We start from the raw sequence: 15,965 nt of genomic DNA, 5'->3' as shown, positions 1-15,965 counted from the left end.
TACTGGCATTTTGTTCAAGCAGAATTTTGTTATACTGTAGCCAAATGATGCCTCATCTAAAAAGAAAAATGAACGATTCCAGAAAATTTGCTCAAAAAGGAGCCAAATCTGTTGAAACAATGAAGTATTATACACAAATATGAAAGTATTTCATAATGAGTCTAGGATGGAAATGCAAAGGAGAACCGTGTCAGGGTGGACTTCAAGCTAGAGAAACCAGCTTCAGCAGTCTGCCTGGACAGGAATTTTATTTTCCTCACTAAAAAGAAATAAATTTGGAGATAACACACTCAGGGATTGGTGTGGTGGTTCTGCCTTAGTTTGAGTATGAGCATAAGGTACCATCGCCTGGATGACTTAAACTTTTATCTTTCAGTTTGAGAGACTAGGATATCCAAGTTCAAGGCACCATCAGCTCTGGTGTCTTGGAGACGCCCACCTCCTGGTGCAGATGGCCACCTCTTGCAGTATCCTTACAAGGTGGAGAGACATCACCTCTCTCATGCCTCATCTTGTAAGAGCACTCATTCCGAGTCACATGGAGGTGGGAAGGTGTGTATTTATCTGTTCACATTGTCTCCCAAACAAACAAGGGCTCTGTTGAGAAGAAAGAGTGGGAAAATGGGATCCAGCCGCTACTGAGAGAATCTACCGTGAAAATGAACGTTGACCAAATGCCCACTGTGTGTAAGCCGCAAACTGAAACAATAGTAAGAAAGAAATGACGCTGTATTTGCATCAGGCACTTAGAAAGTGATCCCCAGAGAGATGTAAAACGTGAAACAAGCACTTTTTTAGATGTTTGTTATGTGGATTTGTTTTCCCATAAGACAAAGCCTGGTACAGAGTAAACATTCAAAAATGTCCTCAAGTATTTCCTTTTGTTTCTTTTCCCTGGGATGAAATTACAGACCAGCACTGGTTTCCACTTGGAATGTCTTCATATTTGCATTTCTAATTAAACTTGCTGTGATTCAATGTGGCTTCTTCTCTAGGGGGTGTTATTTATATCCCCCAACCCCTCACTTATTGGAGCAAGTCAGATCTTACCTGCTTCACATAGTCTGTCTTTTTGACTTATTCTCTGAAACTGTCTTGATATTGTATTCACCTTTAATGCCATTAACCTACGAGAGAGTCTGGTTTAGAGACTGATCAGTCTCCTCGTTGTAAGAGCTCAATGATATCTGTTGATTGAGTAAATCCCAGCTTCATCATTCACCAGCTGTGCAACCTTGGGCAAACTGCATAATGTTCAATGAATGAAAAAAGGAAAGAAGTGTTGATTGTTAGGAGCTGCTGGAATTTCAGAGTTGTTTAATATGCTGCAACATTATAGCAATGAAAGCTGATGACAAGAGCCTGACACCATGTAGCTAGGGAAGGAAATTCACGGAAAGAAGCACACAGCAAATTGTGCCAAAGGCATTTACTGTAAAATGTTACCCATACTGCAACGAGACACATTGTTCCCTTAGTGTTAGTTACCATGCACCACCAATTCTGAATCGGAATAACCTCACATATTAAAAAAAAAAAAGGTCCTAAAGAAGTGACCAAACAATAACTGTTCCAGAGTCATATTCTGAGATTTTTATAGTGTGTACAGAATACCACCTTGGAAAAGAAATATTTCCTGGACAATCATCCATCTGTTGTGTCAGTAGCCAAGCACATGGGATGATGATAACAAAAGAAACTACCCAAAAGGCTTATCTCACTGACGCAGCTGCATTATAAGTGGGCTGGGTTTGAGTTAAGGGGAACAGTTAGGCAGTCTGTCCAGATTGAGAGTAGAATGGATAAAGAATCTCCCTTTTGAGAGGCAAGAATAACATCTCTTAATTGTCTCTGACAACTTAAGCTGGAGTGAACTTGAAAATCTGACATATCATCACCTAGAATTCATCTCTGCCAAAGTACAAATTCACACTGCAGCAGATATTACTTTCGATCTAGCTTTACACACTATGCCTGACCTCTCTTCATGAAGCATCCAATGAATCGGGACTTTTGGAAGCAAATAAGCAGGCATCTGGCATCATGTATAAGTTCATACATGAGATATGAGTCAAAACCTAACTTTAGCTAGGTTATTACTTAACAGGTTATTACTCTGTTTGGCAAGTATAAATTCCAGAAATATACTATGTACCTTAGAACTAGACAGATCTGGACTTGATTTCCAGGGTTGTCATCTAATACGCATGTATCCATGGTCCCATAACAATTAAACTGAGCTAAGTGAAATTTCTTTGTTTGCAGTCAAAGAATGCTAACTATTGAGAATTTCATGTGCCAATAGCGTGCCTGTCTGACACAACTAAGTCCAGAATGAAAGAGCTGTGTATGTCTGTTAGCCACAACTCTTGGTCTCATATGACAGGCACCCAACTCAAAGTAGCTTAAGAAAAGAGAATACCTTTGCTCATGCGAGTGCAAAATCTTGGAACAGCATTAGATTCCTGTGTGGTGGGATCTAAAGGCTCAAAGGAAGCTCTGGATATCATCTCTTTCTCCTCCTTCTCTCTCTAGTTTTGTCATACATGATGAGGAAGATGATCAGTCTTCACTAGAAGCGAAAGATGTTTCTCTTTCCCAAAAGTTGTCTTCTTGAGTTACACTCACCCATCAGCTAATCACAGCTGCAAGGTTTGTCGGGCAGCCTGCTATGCCCGCCTTATTCCTGTACAACGCTCAAAGGGTGTGTGAGATAAACTTACTTATTTGCCCAAAGATAAGGTGACTAACATTTCCCAACTTGCCTGGTGTCTTCCTGGTTTAGACCATGGAATCTCTTCCCCTGGAAAACTCTCCAATTCCAGAAAAATCATTCAGATTTACATGAAAACCAACCCCAAAAAGTCTCATATCTCAGAAGCCCCCATCAATCTCAGGCAAACCAGAAAAGCTGGTCCCCAAAATGGCACTTGTTAGTGTAAATGTTTATGACAGTTAAGATCTTGTTAAATCAGTTTATTAGCTGTGGTATCCATGGAAGAATGTGTGGTATGGGACATTCGACTCGTAGACAGTCAGGAAAGATGGATCGACTATGTCTTTTATTTGAGTTTCAGAATCTTTCACTGTGGCTTTCCATTCTGATTTTTTTCTTTTCTTCTCTTTTTTCTGTTTTTCTTTCTTTTTTTCTGCCCTTTCTTTTTTCCCCATTGTTGTCCTTCCTTTCTTCTGCTCATCCCTCTTTCCTTGTTTTATCTTCTTTTTTCTCATTTTATTTTCTTATGTGTGCGTATGTATCTTTGAAACAGCATGTGACTGAAATAGTGTTTGGTGTTTGCATTCACCAAACGTAGCTACAGTATTGTATACTGTTGGACTAAAACAAGTCAGGGTCAGTAAATATATTTGTCCTTAAAAATGTACCAAGGAAGTGCTTATGAGATTCCTGCGGGCTTGCTGAGACAGTGGAGTCATATGCTGAACATGAGGAATGGAAAAATTAGAGGTGGGGAGGCACATGATAATGATTGTGAGATGAGAAACCTGGAACTTGGAAGGGCTTGAGACTGGGTTCTCCTAAGGCGCATTTGGCTTTTACTGTTTATGTAAGGAATGTACCTTTTAATGAGATAAATTGCTGAGATTTAAGACCCCTGTCTTCTTCAGAATCAGTATTATCACTAATTAAGCAAAGTAAACCAGGAAATGCCTCTTGGTCATAAAGCCAGGCTTGTGTTTAGATGTCTTCAATCAAAATCTTACAATTGATAAGATGACAATTTCCAGGCTTCAAAGAGATTTCACTGAAGAAAATAATCCTAAAAATTATATGCTGCAGACTTAAAAATTAGAAAGAACAATGTGAACCTTATTGCTTGTATTAAAGTTCTAAACAATTAACTCAATGTAGGAGTCAAATCCCAGTGCTCTCGCTCCCGGCACGGTCTCCAATACGACATCAAAGTTATCTATTCAGAATATATTTGGAATTTCCTACTACATTTGAGTTCCCTAAATTTTGACCTTCCTCAATTTTTATTTCTGCATAGTATCAACTACGACATTTACTTATCTGCTATTTTTCTACAGAGCTGACTTTTTAAAATAGACAAACCGATTGAGCCAAACAGCTGATGCAGTTCAATGGGGCTCATGAATATCAGCGTCTAGAAGGCCCGGGTTGATTTTCAGACACTAATGTTTTTGAAATCTTGTTAGAAAAAAAGAAGTTATCACCCAGAAGAAAATCAGTAAACTGTGGTGGCATTGAAGAGAGACTGGAACCTTATGACCAGTTCTTATCCTGGCATTATTTCTTGGTACCCTTGAGAGTTTGAATAAGAAACTCAAATTTCTATTGATGCCAGTGGTGCAGATTAATTATGTTCTGTCCAGAGGAATGAATGGGCCATGCTAGCACATAATAAATACTGGTTATGAGTCTGGTCTTAGCCTCTCTGGTTGAGATAAGAAAGATTGCATAGATCTTCAGAAGACAGCTTATTCATCCTGAAAAGCCCACTAAATGGTGAATGTACAGCTAAAATCACCTTCTGAAATATGATTTCAAGTTGTTGCTTCACCCTAGGGAAAATCAAGAAAAATAATTTTTTTCAGTTGGAACCAGAGATATCTGTGCTAACCAGGGGAATCTGAGAGGAAATGTGTCTTAATCAGGAAGAGACGGAGGAGCACATGTGATCAGAGACTCAGAGGGAAAATGAGAAGGTGAATCCATCACTTTCACCAAGATTTTGTGAGTTTCTGTGCACAAGCTGAGTTGACGAAGGGATCGAGTAAGGAAAAATCCAAGACTTTTTAAAACTCATTGAGCATAATTGATATAGCAAACTGTACATCCTCAATGTATGCAATTGATAAATTTGGTCAAACTCATATATTCATGAGCCCAAAGAAGATGTCAACCTCCCCTTCCTCTGCAGGGAAACCAGCATCATTTTGGATTTTAGATTCTTCTTTACTTTTTTGGGCATATTATACTCTGATATTTTCTTTCTTTTTCCAATATAAGAAAGCTACTTTTGTGTGTTTATTTCTATATCTGGCAGGCTTTTGTCATGTTAATATGATTGTGCCTGATACTGGAAAAATTCCTTTTGTTTCTTCTTTAGTACATATTATTTCTAGTGGATTTCATAAAAATTTGTTTGCATTGCACTGTAGCTCAGTGGTACAGCATGTATGAGGCTCTGGATTCAATTTCCAATGCCAAAAAAATATTTAAAAAACAAAGAATTATTTGTATTGTTTGGGTGTATATTTTTATTATCTGTTAATAGACATTACTTTATATTCCACAATCTAATGGTAATACCCATTTTATTTTTGCTTCCCTGTATTATCTACTGTGAGTATTTTGTCATTATTTAGGAATTACTAAAATATCATTGCATTTTTAACTATCTTAAAGATAAAGTCTTAGTTGACTTCTATGACTATTAGAGAATACCAAAACTAAATCGCTTATAAAGGAAGGAAGTTTATTTAGGCTCACAATCCTGGAAGTCCAAGGTCTGACAACCACATCTGATGAGGGTGTTGTGCTGCTTTGTAGCACGCAGAACTGGGAAGAGCGAGTGGGCTGAAGAGAAGCAAGGGTCTAAGCTCGAGTCCAGACAAAGGGAAGTAACTAATCCCGTCCTGAGAGGACTGTACTCTTCCCTCCCGGTGGCCCACTCAGCTCCTAACACTGCCACCATGGCCAGCAAAGCTAAATACGAGTTTCAGGGGAGACAAATTATACTCAAACCATAGCAGATGACTTTAGGATTAGAGTAACTAAAAGTCCAACAAAAATCTAAAAATCTGTTATAGTAATGTAAATATAATGATGCCCTGGACATCCCCACCCCGAAATGTGAAGAAATGTCAGTGAACAGTATTTTAGTTGAATACGTGAAAGAACATTATGGAGTGCAAGCAACAAAACTCGTTTGGAAGATTTTAAGTGTGAAGTACATCAGGAAATCAGATCAACCAGCATTTAGTTAGGGAACTCTGCATCACTCTAGGTTCAGATTTAAAACAAGAAATAAAAGAATAAAAATTGAAAGAGCGGTAGAAAACTCATACACAGAATCAAATTGTATTTGACTTCAAAACACATGTAAGTCTATGTAAAAACTGGTGAAAACCAAACAAGATCTATGGCTTGGTCACAGCATACCTATGTTAATTTCCGGTTTTGCTATTGTTTTACAGCAATATAAGCTGTCACACTGAGTGAAGCTAGTTTAGATTTTTATTGTTATTTGATTTTTTTGTTTTGTTTCTGCAGTATCTCAGGAGTCTTTAGTCATTTCCAAATAAAAAGAAATTTCCTTTAAGATGTCATGGAAGTAACAGCTGGAGAAAACCTGTGTGCTGCAGGATTGCTGGGAAGTCATAATGAAATATGTGATTTGAAAATCTCAGCTGAAGTTGCCCAGACCTCACATCAGCTGATGATTGTCCTTTCTCTCTTTGCAACTGCCCTCAAAAATGACCTCCACTTCTCTATTGTCTTTCCCATCCTCATGGGCCCCTCACTGGACAACCCTGAGACTCTGCCTTCAAGGGATTCTGGGGAATGTAGTTCCAGGTGTCTGGTTTCTCTTCTGAGAGAAGGAGTGAAGGGGAGGCCAGGGCTAGGCCTGGAAACACAGATTCCCAACCCACAGATATTTACAGATTCTGTAAGCCCATGATCTAGACTTTGAAAGGAGATTAGAAGACAGTTAATCAAAACTTTCAGTTTATAAATAAAAGAAATTCATAAATAGTTCAATTTCCCAGCATGGTTCTTTAGTGTAATATTCTAGCTATTTTCATCCAAGAGAATTTAAAATAAAAATCCTCTCAATGCATTTCCCAACTTATAAAACAATTCTACATTTACTTCATTGACCCTCCAAATAATGCCAAAAAATAAATAATAATGAACACACTTAATACTTATTTGACACTTCTATTTCTGTTGTCAGATCTCTCTGTAGCCCACTAACAGAATTATGCTCTTCAGTTTGCAAAGCCCAGTGTGCCGTCCCTCCATGACTCTGCAGTCCTGCTGAAAATGTCTTTCTCTGAGAAGAACACCCTGAGGGCTTCTATGCCCAGCACATCTTGTCCTGCCAGGGCCCTGCCTCCTGTCTCTCTCAAAAGACAATGAATAATGATCTCCCCAGGTGCAGACATCTGGGCCATAGTGGCCTTGCAGGAGCCCAGTAGCTGACCTGTTGGCCCGCAGATAGGCTCTATAATTGGCTCCCCAGCTGCCACTCTTTACTCCAGGATGCTTGATTTGTTAACCCTTGTATCTGCATGTAGAACAAAAAAGAGAGGTACAAGTCTGGTGTAGAGAGGACTTAATAGAGCAGCCGGGAGCCTGTGTCTGTGCTCTTAGGCATACATTTGCAGTTCTTCATTCCTACAGATGAACCTCCAAGTGTGTTTTCTATTCTATTTATGTTCTCCAACTTCCCTTCACCTCTCCCTCCCTTCTCCCCTGAGGGTTCTCCTGTTACTGTTCTGGTGACTGGAGATAAAACAAGCAAGACATTCCTACCTTCGGGGAGCTTAAAGACTGCTGCGGGAGAGAACAGTGTATAGATTATCTTAGAAATACTGTTATAATCACTACAGAGACAAAGAGATGTTTGCATAACCCTAAGTATTATAAAGGAGAAAAATTTAGGAAGCTAAATTATAGGATAATACAAGAAAATATTCAAGGGAGAACAAGTGTAGGAGGAGCAGGGAAAAGAAGCTTCCTTAAAGAAGGAATTTATAAATGAGCTTGAACTGAGGAGGAGGATTTATCAACTCAGACGAGGTTGGCCAGGTAATGGGGAGAGGGCATTCTAGGCTGACTTGGCCTGGCTGTCAGCGTCAGCTCAGCAGAGCCCTGAGCATCCAACTGCTCCCTTTTCCTTCCTACAGTGCTGTGGACAACCACATCCTACCTCAAGGCAGCCACATGTGGAATTAGTAAGAACGAAAAGTGGAGGGTCACGCACAGTTCCAAGTCAAAAAGAGATGCTGTGCAAGGTATTGTGGAAAGAGCAGTTTATATTTGTAAACTACATCCTATTTGTGACTTTGCAAACATCACCATCAACCCCTCAATCTGCTTTAAGGATTCAATGAAAAAAGAAACAAGCGAGGTCTATATTAGATCTCTTTCCTCACTTCCTCCAGGCTTGTGGTGGATTGAACTGTGGCACTCTCCTCCCCACCCCCATTCCTGGGGCAGCCCAAGATGACTGAGACAAGGCTTAATTAGAAAATTGTTCTTACTGATGACAGCATACAAATCTTAACTGAAATGACATTTAAAGAGTGAATGTATGAAAGGGCAAAGGAAGTGAATGGAATAATTAAATATGAGACTCAGGGCTTGGACATTTTCAAAGAAGAAGCTAATCTTAGCTCCTTTGGCATTTGTGTTACTTCAAGGATAAAGATGGTCTTGTCTGTGTCACACCACTGTGGGTGATTTTTATGTGGTGGGGAAAATGTTTTGCTTTTTTTTTTTTCATCCCTAATGTTGCATAAAAAATGGGAGGGCAGCTCAAACTCTAACAAAGAGAACTATGAGAGGACAGTGACCAAGAGATAGATGACAGAGGAGAAAAGTTGAAAGATGCTCCTAAAATGGAAAAGAAAAGGAACTAAGCTCAAGGCATAAACCAGAAGCACTAATTTAAACCAACCGCTTCCAGTTATGTGGTGTGAGTCAATACCCTGCTGCCAGGGGAGGGGGACGTGGAGCCATCCTTTCAACAATTTTTTCTGACTTGGATTCTCGACCATCATTTCTGTCCTAGTCTAGTTGTAATATTATAAGCTGTAGAAATTTATTTCTCAAAGTTGTGGAAGGTAGGAGGTCTAAGATAAGAAAAAATCAAATGTGGTGTCTGGTGAGGGCTGCTCTTGGCTTCCCAGCTGGCATCTTTTTGCTGCATCCTCCAGAGACCATGTTTCCTCATGTGACAGAGGGATGGAAGGGTCGGAAGGGCCCTGCAGCCCTTTTGGAAGTAAGTTCACTGATCTCCTTCACGTGAGCATGATACTCATGACTTAGTCACCCTCAACAGGTCCTCGCTGAAGCAACATGAAGTGTGCTGGGTGAAACGAGGAACACTGTCCCCAAGGAGGAAACCATGGATAGGAATGTGGCCACAACTCCAGACTCCCTTGGCTAGCAGGTGGTCCAGGCAGTGGCTGAGCCTGCCATTTCTGTTTGTAGATCCACGGTTCTTTCTGCACCGCTTGCTGTTGGTGTGGTTTGATCTAAAGCGTTTCCCAGAAGACTCATGTGTTCAAGGGCTTTTAGAAAGTGATTGGATCGTGGGGGTGCTAAGTCCATTAATGACGGTAATCCAGTAGTGGGGATTAATCCATTAATGAGTTCACAGCTGAATGTGTTATTACATAGGAGAGAGGACCTGATTGCAGGAGCAGCCCAGTGACGAGAGCCATAATTCGGAAGGGTGAATTCTTGTCCCTGGTGCCTGCCTCTCTCTGGCTGTCTTGCTTTCTCTCTGCTTCCAGTGACTATGACATAAGCAGCTTTGCTCCACTGCACCTTCCACCATGCTTTTTCTGCCTTGGACGCAGCTAAGCATGGACTGAAATCTCTGAAGTTGTGAGCCAAAATAGCCTTTTCTCCCTTAAATTTTGTGTATCACCTATTTGGTTCCAACATACACTTCCCCAGATCTCAACCTTGTTTCCAAGGCCAAAAGATTTCTCCACGTTCTATCCCAATGCTCTCGTTTTTCATCCCTAAATCTCTTAGTGGCTTCTTCCATCACAGTAAATAACATCAAAAGCAATGTAAAGGTGGAAAAGAGAAAAGGTGCACCAAAATGGCCATGCTGAGGAAATTCCATCACACAACACAATAGCTTTCCAGCTGTCACCTCACTACATGACCAAGCAAGCATCCCTAGCATTTTGAATCCTATTTTGTAGCTGTGAGAATGGAGGCTCAGAACACTTGGCTCCTTGTTCAGCAACATGTATGGTAGAAGTCAGGAGCCAGATCTCAAACTTTTGTGTCTGTCACAGTCTGCCAGGCATGAGCAGAGCGCTGGCCCGACAGTCACGAGGCTCTTGTTCTGGTCCTTCTGCTGATGTGTGACCCTGATGGAGTCTTGCAAGCCTGGGCTTCATTTCCTCTGGTGGTCCACAGGTGGGACTGAATTTCATGGCCTCCAAGATTGTCCTCTTCAATGGCTGGTAAGAAATCATCACAACAACTGGTCTCCAAACACCAGCGAGAGATACCTCGGTTTCCCCAGTGTGAAAGATGAGAAGGCATTCAACATTGCACTTTTAAAACAAACATTGGCAAGACTGCGCTGTTCCCAAATGTGATTTGGGAAGAAAGCCAGTAGATAAAAAAAGAGTATTTATTTTTGACTATGAGCCTCCATCAAGCAATCTGGAGAGCTGGGTGGTCACCACTCCATCGCACGCTGCAGCCCTGCACGCCCCTTTCTCTGCCACTGCACAAAGCCCGGGAGAAGGCTTCTGAAAACAAATCAGGAAATTACTGATCAATCTGAAGCCATGAGGAGCTAGGAATATTTCTTGCTGCCAAAGGGAAGGGGATTTCGAGTAAATGCTCCACATCTGCACACACTGAGGACGAAGCCCCGCTGTCGGAAGGTCCTGGGAGCCCTGTAAGTAAACTTCAGAGCGGCCAGTGGTGCTGCTCAGTCTGTGCTCCTCTGGGATGCCCTGGGTGTGTTAGAGACTGAGGCTTAGTCAATAAACCTTCTCTGAGGGCTGCTTCTGTGAGCCAGAGAGGGAAAGCAAAAGTCCTCTGGGTTGGCTGTGCCTGGGAAGGGTTTGTTTTGAAAAGCTCTTGTTGATCACACTCCTCCTGAGCTCTACATCTGTTCTGAAGAGGGCACAGACTCTGCAAGACACAGACAGTGAGAGAACAAGCCCGAGTGGCTCGGGGGCCTCCCCCCAAAACACAGACTTGTCATCGAGCCTGCCCCTGTGTAATGCAAGTCAACATGCTTCCCTATGTTGATGCACTGTAGGATGTTCATGGGGGGAAAGGAAGCACTTGAGCAGATATTGTTTTGTGATTTCTTGGTAGTGATAAAAAAAGCTAGGTTTATCTTTGGTTAGGGTGCTAAGTTACTCTATTTTACAGTGTAATTAATGTGCTCGCCGCGCTCTGTCCGGGGTGGGGAGAACATTACCACTGCACCACAGGGGCCTGAGTGTCTAATGTTTATTGGTGAAAATAAAGGTATGAATAGTAATTATAGTAATGGGTTACATAATTTCCTATACAACACATGGTATCAGTGTGTTTCTTTTACAGGTGTTTTAAACCAGATTGTGTGTAAGGTCCGGGAAGTAATTGAGCATAAAGGTAGTAGTTTTGTTTTGATCAAGTTTGTTCCACAAGACCCTCCCTGTGTCTTATTTTGATAGTTGAGCAATGGCCGTGAACTACATCCTCAGCCTCTTCCTTTATTTTTTCCTTTTTTTTTTTTTTGAGACGAGGTGTTGCTAACTTGCTCAAGCTTATCTGGAACCTGCCGCCCTCATGCTCCAGCCTCCTGTTGCACCAACATTATAAAGATGATACTGTACCTGGCTTGTGCCACTCTCAGGGTTCTGAGTTCTATGGCTGTATGGAACTTATGTCCCAAACTCTGGCCCACTATCCGATTGCCTCTCTGTGGTCCTCGCATGTGATTTAAATAGGAAGGCCCCACAGCCTCCACTGAATAGAGCTCGCACCCCCTCCTCCCCTGCCACGTCCCTCAGAGGCTCCCGGATGAGCAGGAATAATTCCCCTTGACTGCAGTTGATGATCTGACCTTGTTTCTTCTCTTTGAGTGCTCTTGGCTCACGCATGAGCATCCTGTGCCGATGAGAGTAGTTTCGTCCTCAAGACACCCATAATCCTCATCACATGCTTGAGGCATTTTCAGAATTCAAAGGCTCCAGGTAGAGGAAAGGTTTTGGTTACTGGGGATTTATAACAACAGCCCAGTCCTAGGCAGCCCTCCAGTAGGGAGGTCATCTCGGCCCTCAGCCTGAGCTGACCTCTAACCTCTCCCCTGTACTGAACAGATAGGTATCATGTGCCCGGGTGCTGACAGCTACCCAAACCAAATGTGAAACAGTGCTCCCTTTCTTAGATAAACATGTTTGTCATTTTCGTGCAGCCTAATCAAGTTCTTGTTTCCAGGGACAATAGCTAAATAAGTTGGATGCTGGCTGGGATGTGAAAGGAAATTGTTCAAGTATTAGGAAATATTTACTGAGTGTGTGCCATTCTGAGCCCTGTGTTCGTCAGGCGTCATTGAGCTGCAGAGAAAGAGAGTCACTGCCCAGAGCAGATGTGAGTCCAGAGTGCCAGAGGACACCAACCAGATTGGCTTCCATGGGATCCAGTTCCCATGGTTACCTAATTCTCCTTGGCCTCTGTTTCCTTACTATAGCATTGAGGTTATGATGGCAAGGTTCAGATAAAGGCTGGGAGTCCACATGGATATTATTTTGTGTCTTTCACCATGAAAACAGTGAAGGCTACTGAGGTTAGTTCACTGACAGTCACACAGCCAGAGGACAGGGAGGGCTAGGATTTGGAAGTGAAAGATCTACTTTGATGATAAGTGAGGAAGTCCACTCTTTAACCACCTCCTCCTTCCCCTTGGATGTTGGATTCTTTCTCACTCATTCCATTGTCTGCTCTCTCAGTGCTCTTCTCCATAAATGTTAACTGACCTCAGACCAACGAACCAAAACTCAGATGTGAAGAAACTCACTCACATGTACACACTCAAGACTTCAACAAGGCTGCGATCTACACCCTGGTCTTCAGATTCCAACTTGTAGGCTTTTCTCATGACCCTTGTTCTTTTGGCAGTCTGTGAAAGACTCAGGTCTGTACATGCTCTGTGGGAAGAGTGAGATTCTAACTAGTGATCACTGGCCCGTTAATGCTTCCTTAACCAACGCAGGTGTGTCCCTCAGTTAACAACCCCCCCAGATCATTCCAATCGGTGTCTAGGTTTGATAGCTTCCTCAGCCAGTTAGGTAAGTTGGGAAAAGTGGAGACTGTCCTATTTGATATGACCTTCACCTAAGAAAGGTAAAATGTTGTGTTCCATACAGGCTTTCTCTCTCCACTCGTTTGTGGATTATCATGTGGTTAAAGTCAACACTGTTTCAGAGTTATTTACTACCTTGTTGATATTCCAGTGCTTTCTTCATCTTTTGGCACATGTCACCTTCTAAGTCCTGGGACCATCTCAATATTTTCTCATCAGCCCCTTCAATTGCATCAGGCTTCAATGACCAGCAGATGAGCAGATTTCTTTCTCTTATTAAGGAAAATTAGTACAACCCAATAGCATTCATCAACAATTGGTGAAAATAAGATATAGTACCTATAAAAAGTTACTCAACATATTTGTAAAGAGAAATCAGCAACACAGTGTTAAATGTTCTGAGTAAATATAGTTAGGTTGATTTCACTAAAAACAAGTATGGCTGTGGCACAAATAGATAAAAACCAAAAGAAGTAGCCAAACATATGCTTAAAATCTGGGGAACTTTAGATGCCAGGGGAAGAGGTCATGAAGAGTGTCATGGACCAGGAACCACTGAACTGTGGAAATAATTTCCTGTGGTGGCAAATGTCAGCACTGGAAGGGAAATATCCTTGGCTCTGAAATCTTTCTTTACCATTTGTCAACACTTCAAGCATCACCTGCCTGTTACATTTGTGTAACAGACATAAAGGACTTGCCACCGTGCCCTAGCATGATTGGTGCATTTTTTTAAAAAAAGTTTTTCTCTTTAGCTCTGGTCTTTTCAGTCCACAAGAATTTATTGATTATCCACTTTGTGCCAATCATTATAACTATAAACAAGTGAACAATAACGAAAGTCCTCGCATTCCTGTAGTTTATACTAGGATCCTAAACTAGGATGCAACTTCAGAGACTAAGCCCTGTGAGGATCATAAAGGATGCTAATAGGCACAATGACTGGCCTGTGCCTGGCCAAGAGTCTACACTGAGGAAGTGGCTTTAGCCCTGATTTGACTCACAGGAAAACACAGTGACACAAAGTCCTGGTTAAGCTACTATGTGACACAAGACAAGTCATTGAAATTCTTCTTAGAGCTGTTTCATCGCCTGTAAATCACAGAACTGGATTTAATCTATGGGGCTTCTTTCAGCCTCTATTTTGGAATTTTCTTTCTCTTGCTTAGTATCTTGTGCTGTGAGTAATTGTATGAAAAGAAGTGAGGGTGGGGGAATCTCTGAATCAAACTGTTCTGTGGTAGTTGTCTTGTTCTTGTGTTCTATTTCCAAGGACTTTAAAATACTGGTCTTCCTCATTATAGACTTAATAGTAAGTCCTAAGTAAATTAAGATTAATTAATGATTTTTAGAAAAACAAATCATTATGGTGTCTAGCAATTCCACTGTTGGAGCAGACAAGAACCACCACATGGCAGAGTTTGGAGGATGAATTGTGTGGCTTTACAATTACTTCATGTGTAGCTTCAGTCTGAAATCATACAGATGCTCGTGCAGCCAATGTGCAGAGCTGCCAGAAACCAGCCGAGCCAACAGTCTATTGGCCAAAAGTCCTGCGTGCTGCTTTTAAAAACAACCCTGAAATGTTTCTGAAATGTCTGAAATGTTTCCTTTCTTAAAATGGTACAGCAGACCTCACTTGGGTCTGAGACAGTATCTACCCGAAGTGAAGGTCACAATGCAGAGACGTCTCTGTCAGTTAACCACGCACTTAGAACCAGCGTATTCCTCGTGGTCATGGTTCAGAGGATGGTTCCATTGCTCTGTCTTTAACACAGATCTTAATTGTGTATCTTCAACCTAAAACAAAAATTCTAGGTTCATGGCCACATAAAATGTACAGGTCAATGTTTCAGGGATTATTCTGTTTGTTTGTTTGGTTTAGTTTTAGTTTCTCTGCTTTACTAACTTTGTATGAAATGTCCCCAAATTGTAAAACATATCATTAAAAATTATTTTAAAAATTAAATTCCCAAGTTAAGATTCCAGGACTGAAAAATGAGCAAAGAGGGTGATATTTAAAAATTGCACTGGATTAGCACAGAATAGAAAAATTCGTAGAGTAATTCCACGATGTGCCTCAGGGCTCACCAGAGAAGGGTGGTGAGCTGCTTCCCGGGGAGAAGGGAGAAGGAATGAGCACTGCTACTAAATGTTTTCATGGCAAATAATGTTCCCAGCATTTTTCATACTTTGGCTCCTCACCATGACCCGAGGGAATTTACTGTAGCTATTCCCTCATTCATTTTACAGAGGAGGAACCGATTCCCAGTACATTTAAGTCCCAAGGATATTCACCAACTAGTACTTAACCTTAGATTGCCTGAGTCTACGATCTGCTAACTTTCCGCTCTTAGAAAAATAAAGGACACCTTTTTTCACATGCAATACACATTCTATTTAAGTCAAGAAGAATGTAGTGCAAGGTTTTAAATGTTGAAATGGCCTCTTGAGGGAAGATGCCGGGGAACTGTCTTCCCTGGAGGTCTATTAAAATTGGATTGGTCATTATGTGTGTCTGGTATGATTGCAGCGTGGTCCTTTTCCAAGGTGAGAAGTGAGACATATGTGATTCCTCAAGTTCCTTTTTCAGATTTCCAATCAAAGGCCAAGTCTACACCCACACAAAGAAAAATAGCAAAGACATAGAGAGTCCAGTCCTCTTCCTCCCCCTGTCGTGGGCAGAGGTGATGTCCCACTCATCTGGATGCACCCTGTTCTCTTAGCCAATTGTGCTAACCACTTTCCCACCACCAGGGAAGAGACTCAACTTGGTTCCAGTTTTTGCCCAACAAAATGAATAGCATGCCAAAGAAAATGTTGTCTAATTTCCAATGTTTTGGAAATATGCATACAGACCAGGGCAAAAGTTGGCATGGAAATAAACTCTGTTAGAAAATAGGAATGTCTTTA

General features: G+C 41.4%; 1 protein-coding gene across 3 annotated transcripts in view; it reads left to right on the top strand.

Moving 5' to 3' along the window:
* The window catches only part of C1qtnf7 (C1q and TNF related 7), a 95,820-nt gene that overhangs the window by 20,840 nt on the left and 59,015 nt on the right, over positions 1-15,965 (top strand). The window contains exon 1 of one of the 3 annotated variants that reach the window (XM_013146573.3): positions 10,011-10,649. The exons of the other annotated variants lie outside the window; for them this stretch is intronic. The gene's annotated coding sequence lies outside the window, so the exon portion shown is untranslated. Of the gene's footprint in view, positions 1-10,010; positions 10,650-15,965 lie in introns of those variants that run through there. 3 annotated transcript variants of the gene reach the window in all.

The sequence above is a fragment of the Cavia porcellus genome, unplaced genomic scaffold, assembly GCF_034190915.1.
Source record: "Cavia porcellus strain 051 isolate PalLab524CR breed Dunkin Hartley unplaced genomic scaffold, mCavPor4.1 scaffold_18, whole genome shotgun sequence".
Classification (NCBI taxonomy): Eukaryota; Metazoa; Chordata; class Mammalia; order Rodentia; family Caviidae; genus Cavia; species Cavia porcellus.
The sequence above is the reverse complement of the archived record's forward strand: the minus strand, read 5'-3'. Positions and strand labels throughout refer to the sequence as shown.